This window comes from Lepidochelys kempii, chromosome 8 (assembly GCF_965140265.1).
Source record: "Lepidochelys kempii isolate rLepKem1 chromosome 8, rLepKem1.hap2, whole genome shotgun sequence".
NCBI lineage: Eukaryota > Metazoa > Chordata > Testudines > Cheloniidae > Lepidochelys > Lepidochelys kempii.
In genome coordinates this window covers 106,931,921-106,944,401 of record NC_133263.1, presented here as the reverse complement: position 1 = coordinate 106,944,401, position 12,481 = coordinate 106,931,921, and the positions used below count along the sequence as shown (strand labels likewise).

At 46.0% G+C, this 12,481-nt stretch overlaps 1 protein-coding gene across 3 annotated transcripts in view; it reads left to right on the top strand.

Moving 5' to 3' along the window:
• The window catches only part of ST3GAL3 (ST3 beta-galactoside alpha-2,3-sialyltransferase 3), a 389,973-nt gene that overhangs the window by 246,296 nt on the left and 131,196 nt on the right, over positions 1-12,481 (top strand). The gene's annotated exons all lie outside the window — the stretch shown is intronic.

Genomic DNA, 12,481 nt, shown 5'->3' with positions numbered 1-12,481 from the left:
ATCATGACAACAGATATCATACATCAGGGATACCATATTTCATACCAAATACTTCACAGGAGCAATGGGTGTCATGTGACAACAGATACCATATTTCGGGGGAATGAATGTCTGATGCCATTGATGCTTCCTCCTCCTGGGGTCAACCCTACCAATGACTATCAGTATTAACACTGTTTCTATTAGTGCTTTGCCACCATGTTTCCAGCACACTCACCGCTACTCCAGGAACCTACTGCTCCAGCTCTGCTCATTCTCAGCCAGATTACAGTTCCAAAAGGTATCCAACAGACCTGCCTTTCCCATGACATCTGATGAACCAGACAGCTGTTATTCTACTCAGACCATCCCTTAGCACAACCCACTGAATCACCTAGCATAGTCCAAACTGTAAGGAACAGCCCAAAGAAACAGAAAAGCAGACATAGGAAACCAGATTCCAGACCTCTAACATCTGTACATTGCACAGGACCACTTTTAGCTGGACATAGACTAGAGCCAGACAGCACATAGCTACATGAACTAAATGTGATGCTGATCAACAACAGGCTCTGCTGCAAATAAACCATACGCTACCGCATCAGTAGTGAGGCACCCAGCATAGCCTGCATCATCGAGACCTGACTGGATGACACCACGAACCCTGTGCAAGTTGCCTTGTCTCCTCAGGATACTTGGTACATCACAGACCTATGCAGGACAAGAAGGCAGGTGGCACTGTGTTAATCTTCTCTGCAAATGTCAAATCCAAGAGAGATACCTGAGGCAAGACAACTTTATTTGAGTTCATTCATCTGGTAATAGAAATCAGAGCCAAAGCTAATGTAATTTTTTATGCTCAGGTACAGACCACCACACAGTGAAAGAGATTAATGAAGGAGCTCACTGGAACCTTATTAGTGAAGATTTTGAAATACCCCAGACTTGTTGTCCTGGGAGGTCTCCACAATCATACTGACAAGACTGCAGATGCAAAAGCCCTTCCCTTACTTCCCTAGGACTTAATGTGGGTCATCTCTGGTCCAACCCACGCAGCCAGTCATATCTTTGGTCTAGATGTCAAGACTGCAGACATCGCAACCCAGCCGCTGTCTTGGACAGACTATCACCTTATTAACACAGTGGTCAAAGCGCTTCCAGCTCCCAGGCAACAAGAAAGACCAATGAGCCTGATATGATCACAAAAACTCATGGACTTGAACAAATTTCAAAGACTGCTAAATGACAGCTGCACTCCGCCCATAGGTTGAATAGCTGAGGAAGGATGGTCCGCCAGTTAGAGAACTAGCCTGGGACCTCGGAGACCCCGGTTCAGTTCCCTGCTCCATCTCAGACTTCCTGTGTGACCTCTGGCAGGTCACTCAGTTGTTCTGGCCCTCTGTTCCCCATCTGTGAAATGGGGATAAAAGCACGGCCCTTCTTCACAGGGGAGTTATGGGCTAAATACATTAAAGATTGGGAAGTGCTTAGAAAGTATGCAGGTGGGGGGGCCATATAAGCACCTTAGAGGACCTTGTGAATCATTATCATTGTACCCTAGCCTTGTCCATTGACACAGTGGCCTAAAATGGCCCCTTCCTTCCCATCACCGATGCAGATTTGCTTGGTTTACCAACACCATGTGACAGATGAAGAGAGCATGGAAACTCAAGCAATGACAGTAGAAAACAAAGGCTGAATCAGACAGGATCAAATATAACAAATGTCTCCAAGTCTGTGTTGAGCCCGTATTATAGGCCAAAAGAATCTTCTTAGCCTCCATTGAAGCTGCCGACTCCTGCCCCAAGGAGCTATCCAGAGTGGTAAACCACTTCATCAATTATGAGTGACCACGACCTGCATTAGATCCCAGCACCAAGTGTGGCAAAGAACTATCATATTACTGCAGTGAAAAGATCATTCCAGAAGCCTTCTCAAACACCTGCAGCCAACAACCCCCTGCATTACAAGCATTCAGTACTCACTGAGAAGAGCTGGACACCCTAAAGGAGTCTGTACCCAAGATCTGTGAATCTGACTATGCCATTCCTGGCTTGTGAAAGAGAGTCATGAACAACTGTTGCTACTCCTGATCAAAATAGCCAACCCCTCATTCAAAGAAGGAATCTTCCCTTCCTCCTTGAAACATGCAGTAGTCTGACCAGCACTGAAGAACCCCACCCTGGGATACATCTGTTTTAACCAACTCCCGCCCAGTGTCAAGCCTCCATTCCTGAGCAAGCTCATAGAGAAGCTAGCCAAAGGCCAACTATAAGCTCCTCTAACTGAAGCTAACGTTCTAGATCTGGCACAGTCGGGACTCAAGCCAGGACATGGAACTGAAACCATGTTAGTGGCACTGATGATTTGTCAATAGATGGAGGGCAAACATCCATTCTCATTCTCCTGGGCCTCTCTGCACTGCACTTTGACACTGACCTTGAAATACTTCTTTCTCAGTTGAGAGGTGGCAGGGGTCCACATTAATGCACTAAATGATTTGATTTCTTCCTGGAGGGACACATCCAAAGAGTTGTAATAGGAAATTGCACCTCCACCACTAGACTCTGCTCTTGTGGAGGCCCACAAGGAACAATTATCTCTCTCCAAGTTCTTCTCAGAATTTACATGCAACCATTAGGTGAACTGGTCAGATGACATGGACTCAAGTGCCAGCAATATGCAGATGAGACACAGCTCTACTTTACCCTAAGAGGCTCTTTCTGGTGGTAGGTTCTTGTGGCTCTCCTGGAGCAAATCAGAGACTGGGTGTTAGGTTTGGGGAAGACACTCCACCAAGGCAGAAGCCTCCTTTCACAGCTTAACTAACTACCAGTCACGAAGGCCTGTTACCCAGCAGCAGCGGTTCTCAAACTTCATTGCACTGCGACCTCCTTCTGACAACTCAAATTACTACATGACCCCGAGGGGAAGGGGATACCAAAGCCTGAGCCCACCCAAGCCCTACCACCCCAGGCGGAGGGGCCAAAGCTGAAGCCCAAAGGCTTCAGCCCCAGGCTGGGGGCCTGTAGCCTGAGCCCCGCTGCCCAGGGATTTTGCCCTTGGGCTTCTGCTTTGACCCTGGGTGGTGGGGCTCAGGTTTCGGCTTTGGCCTCAGGCCCCAGCAAGTCTAACACCAGCCATGATGACCTCATTAAAATGGGGTTGCGACCCACAGTTTGAGAACCCCCCTCTCCTACAGTAATACTGTCGCGCCATGGGCTGGAAACCTCCTCCTTAGAATCAGAGCTACCATCAAAGCTGGTTGTGCTAGAGCAGAACACTGGGCAGAGCAGGACAAAAAGGGAGAGCCTTTAACCTTCTTGGGGACAATATATTACCTTTGATCTCACACAGCTGCAAAGATCTACTCAACGTCAGAGAAATCTGTGGTTAGTCTGTGACTAAGTAGAACCCTATATCTCTCGGATTAGCTGCTGTTCTCACTCAGCTTCCACCTCGTAGTTCTCTGATATCAGAACCCAAGAATCCAGCAAAATCTGGCAAGGTATAGACACTGGATGCGTGGAGATTCTAGGTGCAGAAGGCACTGGGAACATCAACATTGAGACCAATACCTCACATGCAGACAGAGAGCCCCTCGGGTGCAGATGCTGCCATTGATGAAACAGCACTTCAGTTCTGTCAATTTCTGAGTCACCGCAGGGTAGAGTGTGATCTAGTGATAAGGTTGTTATTGGGAACTTTGAAGCCATCGACCTCTGTGGCTGCGGTCCAAATTGGGTTTCCTTTGGAATGTCTATCAAGGGCTTCAAAGGAGCCACCCAGAAGCAGCAGATTGTCTCATCAGTGCTCTGTGCCAGGTGCCCAGATGCATCAGCTAGCCCAGGATTCTGGAAGGAACTAACTGGGATGTTCACAGGGCAGCAGCTTGAAGGTTCAAGAAGGGGCTTTGTTGTCAGCCTGGCCCTACCGCTGTCTGTGAGGCCCAAAATCCGTCTAGACCTTGGGTGTTCCTCCTGTCTCATGCTAAGAAGCAGAGACCTTGTAAAACAATCCTGCACAGATGGTATCTTTAGAGAAGAAATCTTTCAGCTTTTCCTCTTCCAGCCAGCCATTCATGGCACAGCCTGCCATACTGAGTGAGGAACGGAAGTGTGTCGTTTGCAGGATGGGGTTAATCCTTTTACATACCGTTCCTTACATTACTTCACCTCCCTGGAGCTTGAGGAACCTTCAAGCTAATTTGATTTTTGACAGGGGATTAATGTTAGGAAGAGATGTGAAGTCAGGCTAGGACAAGCTTCCCCCTTCCCCTGCACTATCAAACCAAGCAAGTTCTCTAAAGGAAGGGGATGAGGAGCAGAATGTAATTCGGGGGCTGGTTGGGAAGAGCTCTCTTACTGAAATTAGCCTTTCTCTTCATGCTTTTCTAAGTGCTGGTATCTCGAGAGCTGAGCCAGTTATTCTGGGGGGCGATGTTGGGTACTTATCAGGAGTTTGTCAGGTTTGGTCAGTCTCCCATTAGCCATTTTATTACCAAACTATCTAGCTCTTGTGCCTGCTTTAGAAGGTGTTGAGCTAATCCTGAGTACATCTGGATGTGAAAAAACAGAGCAGGAGATAGGTTTCATGCCAAAACAAATAAGTTGTGTGTCTGTTTATTTTAGAAATCTGATTTTGGAGGCTATATGCTGCCTTTCTAATCTTTGCAGACAATCACACCTGGAGGTGCAGCTAGCAAGCGATGTTAAGCGTAACAAGAAGGGTTTCTTCAGATATGTTAGCAAGAAGAAGAAAGTCAAGGAAAGTGTGGGACCCTTACTGAATGAGGGAGGCAACCTAGTGACAGAGGATGTGGAAAAAGCTAATGTACTCAATGCTTTTTTTGCCTTCACGAACAAGGTCAGCTCCCAGACTGCTGCACTGGGCAGCACAGCATGGGGAGGAGGTGACCAGCCCTCTGTGAAGAAAGAAGTGGTTCGGGACTATTTAGAAAAGCTGGACAAGCACAAGTCCATGGGGCCGGATGCACTGCATCCGAGAGTGCTAAAGGAGTAGGCGGATGTGATTGCAGAGCCATTGGCCATTATCTTTGAAAACTCATGGCGATTGGGGGAAGTCCCGGACGACTGGAAAAAGGCTAATGTAGTGCCCATCTTTAAAAAAGGGAAGGAGGAGGATCCTGGGAACTACAGGCCAGTCAGCCTCACCTCAGTCCCTGGAAAAATCATGGAGCAGGTCCTCAAGGAATCAATTCTGAAGCACTTAGAGGAGAGGAAAGTGATCAGGAACAGTCAGCATGGATTCACCAAGGGCAAGTCATGCCTGATTAATGTAAGTGTCTTCTATGATAAGATAACTGGCTCTGTGGATGAGGGGAAAGCAGTGGACATGTTGTTCCTTGACTTTAGCAAAGCTTTTGACACGGTCTTCCACAGTATTCTTGCCAGTAAGTTAAAGAATTATGGGCTGGATGAATGGACGATAAGGTGGATAGAAAGCTGGCTAGATTGTCGGGCTCAACAGGTAGTGATCAATAGCTCCATGTCTAGTTGGCAGCCAGTATCAAGTGGAGTGCTTGGTCCTGGGGCCGGTTTTGTTCAATATCTTCATAAATGATCTGGAGGATGGTGTGGATTGCACCCCCAGCAAGTTTGCAGATGACACTAAACTGGGAGGAGAGGTAGATATGCTGGAGGGTAGGGATAGGATACAGAGGGACCTAGACAAATTAGAGGATTGGGCCAAAAGAAATCTGATGAGGTTCAACAAAGACAAGTGCAGAGTCCTGCACTTAGGACGGAAGAATCCCATGGACCGCTACAGACTAGGGACCGAATGGCTATGCAGCAGTTCTTCAGAAAAGGACCTAGGGGTTACAGTGGACGAGAAGCTGGATATGAGTCAACAGTGTGCCCTTGTTGCCAAGAAGGCTAACGGCATTTTGGGATGTATAAGTAGGGGCATTGCCAGCAGATCGAGGGACATGATTGTTCCCCTCTATTTGACATTGGTGAGGCCTCATCTGGAGTACTGTGTCAGTTTTGGGCCCCACACTACAAGAAGGATGTGGAAAAATTGGAAAACGTCCAGCGGAGGGAAACAAAAAGGATTAGGGGACTTGACTTATAAGGAGAGGCTGAGGGAACTGGGCTTGTTTAGTCTACGGAAGAGAAGAATGAGGGGGGATTTGATAGCTGCTTTCAACTACCTGAAAGGGGGTTCCAAAGATGATGGATCTAGACTGTTCTCAGTGGTAGCAGATGACAGAACGAGAAATAATGGTCTCAAGTTGCAGTGGGAGAGGTTTAGGTTGGATATTAGGAAAAACGTTTTCACTAGGAGGGTGGTGAAACACTGGAATGCGTTACCTAGGGAGGTGGTAGAATCTGCTTCCTTAGAAGTTTTTAAGGTCAGGCTTGACAAAGGCCTGGCTGGGATGATTTAGTTGGGGATTGGTCCTGCTTTGAGCAGGGGGTTGGACTAGATGACCACCTGAGGTCCCTCCCAACCCTGATACTCTATGATTCTATGAAAAAAATAAAAATTCTGGGTGCAATATTTTAAAAATCTTCAAAATTCTGCATATTTTATTAGTCAAAGTAACACAATATAATCTCACTGGTTTCAATTATTTTGGTAATTTATTTAAACTACAATACAATGGATGGAGAATGGAAGTGGGGTGCCTTGAAGGAAATCTCCAAACCCCCTTTGTCTCATAGTAAAGTAGCTAGGTTTGAACCTTTATTTCTAGTTATTTGTCAACAAATATATGCAGCCATATGCTCAGTGTTACATCATAGATAACTGAAGAGCAAGTGAGGGTTGGGAAATCAAACTCACAATTTATATTCGCTACTGACCATCTCCAGAAAGGTCCGTAGGAAACAGTTCATGGAGCAAATTTTGATAGGAAATTTTTTTAGTCCAAAAATTCAGACCAGTTCTAATCACTAAAGCATCATAAGCATTTATGAGGCTATACTGTCCTTTACCCCACTCTGGCAATATAAAGGAGCCTTAAATCTTTTACACCTGTTTTATACTCCTGGGAGAATTCACAGAGACAATTCACTAAGCAGGTAGGCTGCTAAATTCTGTTCTGTCTGAGGGGACACAACCTGCCCTACACCTACCTCCTTAGAAACACCCCGAATCCCTGCCCTTCCACACTGAGCATGCTGCAATCGCGAGCCAGAGGGACAGAGTCTCTCACACACACACGCGCGCGCGAACGACTGCCCAGCCCTCCTCCCTCTCCGGCAGTGATTTACATCTCTACCAGCTGCTCCAGACGCCCAAACCAACCTGCCTGCGCTGCTGGGGTGAGGCGCATGACTGCTCTTATGGCTTCCCTTTCCTTCCCTGTCAGAAGTCATTTTTCTGCCGGGAAGCAAAGAAATCTGTGAGGCACATGAATTCTGCACATGCACAGTGACGCAGAATTCTCCCAGGAGTAGAGGAGAAATTATAAGACTGGGACTTTTCAGCTTTGAAAAGAGGCGACTAAGGGGAATATGATAGAGGTCTATAAAATCATGACTGGTGTGGAGAAAGTGCATAAAGAAGTGTTGTTTATTCCTCATAACACAAGAACTAGGGGCCACCCTATGAAATTAAAGCAAACAAAAAGCGGTATTTGTTCACACAATGCACAGTCAACCTGTGGACTCTTTGTCAGAGGATGTTGTGAAGGCCAAGACTATAATTGGGTTCAAAAAAGAACCAGATAAATTCATGGAGGATAGGTCCATCAGTGGTTATTAGCTAGGATGGGCAGGGATGGTGTTCCTAGCCTCTGTTTCCCAGAAGCTGGGAATGGGCGACAGGGGATGGACCACTTGATGATTACCTGTTCTGTTCATTCCCTCTGAAGCACCTGGCATTGGCCACTGTTGGCAGACAGGATGCTGGGCTAGATGGACCATTGGTCTGACCCGATATGGCTATTCTTATGTTCTAATATCAGAAGCTGTAAGTGGAAGACGGGTGGATCACTCCATAATTGCACTGTTCTGAACACTCCCTGATGCTTTGGCCATGGTTGGAGACAGGGTACTGGGCTAAACAGACCATTGGTCTGACCCAGTATGGCTGTTCTTACGACAGACATGATGCCGGTGTTAAAAATTCATAGTTTTATCAGTGCCAGTCATGCTACTTTTTCAAATCTTTTCAAGTTTATGAAAGTTGTTTGCTGCTTTATGTATTAGTTGCTTGACTTCTAGCATGGTGTCACCAACACTGCACATCTCACTCCCTCAATAGGTAAAATGACTAACTTCTTCTAGTGTTTCTCAATCTACTCTGATGGTTGCTTTTGGGACGTTCAGAGCCATATATTTTGTCTTCCCCTTGTTGCAAACATACAAACTTGTTGGGCTGTTTATGCCAAAACTGGGCCTTTTTTCCCATTAACTTGTGTGTTGAACTAAGCAGTGTCATCAGCAAACCTAAGGTCATCCAACTGTGCTTTATCATTTGTCCATCGAATTCCTCTGTTGCCTTGTGTGGTTACTTTCCTCATGACAGAGTCAATGACCAGTGCAAACAGAAGGGGGCCTTAGTACATCCTTTTCTTACTCCAGTTGTCATTGAAAACCATTGGCTGATGTCGTCACCATCTCTGACTGCATATTCAGCATTACAGTAGCCAAGGATCAGTATGATCATTATTTTTCTGGTATTCAGTAACATGCCATACTGTTTAAAGCAAATGATGACATTTTCCTTGGTTTTTGAATAAATATGGAACAAAGAAAAGAACCCAGCCCAATGGAAGGGAGGCCTTCTAATAAAGTTGCCAAAGAAGGGTGGCCTTACCAATTGCAATAACTGGAGAGGAATCGCATCACTCTCAGAGCCTGGGCTAATCATGTGTGGCATTCTCCTGAAAGGTAACAAGAAACAAATGAATCTCCAACTCAGAGACAAAGTCTATCTCTGCGTGCGTTGTCAAAAGCATTCTGGAAATCTGTAAAAATGATCACAAGGGGTGTTGGTCTGAGAACAACACTGTGGTCTGCATGTGATCCCAGTGTTCTAAGCACTGCTTGTTTCTCTGAGTTGGAGATTCATTTGTTTCTTGTTACCTTCCAGGCGGGTGCTGCACGTGATTTCCCCAGGCTCTGAGAGTGATGTGATTCCTCTCCAGTTATTGCTGTTGGTAAGGCACCCTTCTTTGGCAACTTTACTCTAAGGCCTCTCTTCCATTGGGCTGGGTTCTTTTCTTCATTCCATATTTTATCCAAAAACGCAAGTAAAGTTTCATCACTTGCTATAAATGTCTCTCCAGTAACGATGTCAGCATCTTCCCCGTTTTTGCATTTACTGATGACTTTTCTAACGTCTTCCATTGTAATAGCTGCTCAATCAATATCAAACTCCAGAGGTGGGTCTTCATCACATATTTCTAGTAGTTCACTTGGGCATGGTCTATTGGAAACAGTCTGAAAATGTGTGAAGTACCAACTTCAGATTATTTGAGATTCCTCAAAAAGTGACGTGCAGAACAGCTGGTCATATGCGTGTGTAGGAGGGGAAGAGCTAGAGTATAAGGTTGTCACAACTTCTGCTTAATAGCCATTTTTCAAAAAGTTTCTAGGGGCTTGTATTTTTGTTTGTTTTGGAGGGTTTTTTGTGCAGATTTAAAAATCCAGCTATTGATGTCATGCAGATCAGAGCTGTTTCAATGGTGCTGTCCATTTTTACGCAAGGTAGTGCATGGCGCCCTCTAAATCTTTGGGGGACCTACACTGAGAGTGATAGTTAAGAAAATATACATTTTTACAGTGTGCATACACCAATACAGAAAAACGGCTAGTGGGTTTCCAGCCCACCATTTTATATGTTTTAAAGCTCGACTCTTTTAAGTGCTCTAAAATGTGAATGGTTACTTGGAGTGCTTTGAAATTTGATGTGCCTCATGGGCCACAGGGTAGTATTAATGATCCAAATTTGGGGTCATTTGACAAAAAGGTTCCCAAGTTACAGGCTGTCCCAAAAAATTCAGTTTCCTTCTGCTGCCTTGAGCTGTTAAACTGAGAGGTACTGACAGCTGGATGAATCACAGACCGAGTTGAGATTACTGGCTGTGAACTCACCTTTCAGGTAACATAAGGAAGGATAAGTTAATCACAAGCCCCCAAGTAAAGCAAAAGGAGTTTTAGACTGAAAGGCTGGAGGTTGTTACAACTGGTGCATAATGATGTTAATTTTATTTTGGGGGGAACAGGATCAAAGCCTTCTTTGGTCCCTGCTGGACTGACACTCCCTGCCTGAGGAAAATCCATTCAGAGTGGGTAGCCAAGAAGACAATCCTGCAGAAACCGAGAAGGGCCAAGAGGAACACGGACCAATCAAGAACCAGTAGGCCAGTTTTGCTCAGAGGCAGAGCTGGGTGAGACTTGCCCAGGCAGGGTCTTGGTCTAAATGCTGCACTTAAGTGCTTGCATTTTGAAGGTTTGAGGGAATTTTTCTCTTCGTTTAAAGGTGCCGACAACTAATCCTGAGTTGCTGTTTTGTTACTTGATTGTTTAAAGACTGACGCCAAGCTTACGGCACAGGCTGCTAACCCTTGGAGGTGAGGGTGGAGAGCATCTGCAGTACCACCCATGGAAATCGGAGGGTTCGTGGCTGACCAGAAAATGTACAGGGTGGCAGAGAAACATTAGGATCTCTGACACTTCACTGGTTCTCAGAGAGGGTGTACGCCTATTGATCAGTAGTCAGAGGTTCTCTCTCTCAAACATAAAGCTGTCAATGTTTTGGAACAGAAACCCAGTCTGTGATGTCTCTTGCCAGCCATGCCACAAACTGCCCCCACCAACCATTCTGAAACACGACCAGGAACACCATTCGGCTGTAACGTGCTTGTCCTTTGCTCAAGGCACTGTCTGTAAGTCAGGTTACAAGAGGGTGGGGAGTAACAGCAGTAGAAACCTTTCTATACCAGGGAGCGAACACTTAAGGGAGATGTGTTTCCTTGCAGTGGGGGGGGCCTTGGTACAGAACTGGCATGAGGGGCAGGTTGGAGAGGGGAGTGAATGGGTCGGGACATAGCTGCGGAGGTGTGCCAGAGCAGGGCCCATGGGACCCAGGTGATGTAGGGAGAGGCGGGCCTGGTTGGCTCAGTATACAAATTGCAGGAGATGATATGTACAGCTACCTAAATGACTATTAACTCCTACCAACAACACCGCTTTTCCTGTTCAAAAACCCTTTGTTGTTGTTGTTGTCCTTTAACAGCAGTAGGTGGAATCCTGTGTGTGACGGTGAAGGGTTGTAAAAGGAGGTGAACAGGTCATACATTTTAGTACTGTGGGGTTGGCAGAGTAAAGGTCTGTGTGTTAATGAGGCATATTGGGGCATTACTGGAAGAGAGTAGCGTTAAGGTTGCATGGGCAACTAATTAGAGGCAGATGCAGCTGGGAGGGAACAGGAGGGGCCTGTAAAGAGCCCAGGAGCTGTAAGTAGCAAGGGGGGGCTGCAGGAAGGCAGGCTGTAGTTACTCCCTGAGAGGAGGGAGTTGGGAGGCTGGTTGTGTTAGGATCTGAAAGTGGCTGTGTTGCCTTTCTTTCCTAGCTTCACCTGCAGCTTTCATGCTTTTTCACAGCTTGCTTTTCAGTTTTGCATTGGTAGGCTGCTGCTGCTGTGTTAATGCTCTGAAATGAACAGATTTCTGATAGGGTTTGTATACAGTAGAACCTCAGAGTTGCGAACTGACCAGTCAGCCACACACCTCATTTCGAACTGGAAGTGCACAATCAGGCTGCAGCAGAGATCAAAAAAATGCAAATATAATACAGTGCTGTGTTAAACATAAACTAGTAAAAAAAAAAATACGGGAAAAGCAGCATTTTGCTTCTGCATAGTAAAGTTTCAAAGCTGTATTAAGTCTCTGTTCAGTTGTAAAACTTTTTCAGGAACAACCATAATGTTTTGTTCAGAGTTATGAACATTTCAGAGATACAAACACCTCCGCTCCTGCAGTGTTCGTAACTCTCAGGTTCTACTGCACTTCCTGGGGAATGCTCCTGCTGCACTCCGTGCTGACTGGTGTTCCCGCCAGGCCTCTAAATCTGTCCTCGACTCCGGCCTCTCTTGGGAGCTAATATTTCCAGAGTTGCTCCTGGATGGTAGCGTGGTGACCTTTTCCTTCAGACTGGCATTGTCTTAGCTGCAGGCCAGTGATTCTTCATCCAGAAAAGAACAAACTGGCGGTTGTCTCTCCCTAGCGGGAATGTTTCCACAGGCTTTCAGTCCCAGTAGTTAAGGGCAAGTTCTCTTTCATTTGTAAGTGGTTCTGGAGGCCGGGTTTGGCTTGTTGTGGCAGGTCTCCTGGATCATTTATAAGTTTAGTGACTGGATATTCCTGATGAGAGAAGAGAAGAACTGCATCTGTTTCCAGGCTCTGTAAACTACTGAGTGCTATTTCACAGCCTCCTCAGCCACGTTTGCCTTCTTGTATTTGTGTGCTGGCTCAGATAGTAGCTCTGCATGCAGAGACCAGACGTAAGCAGCCACCTATGTAGAT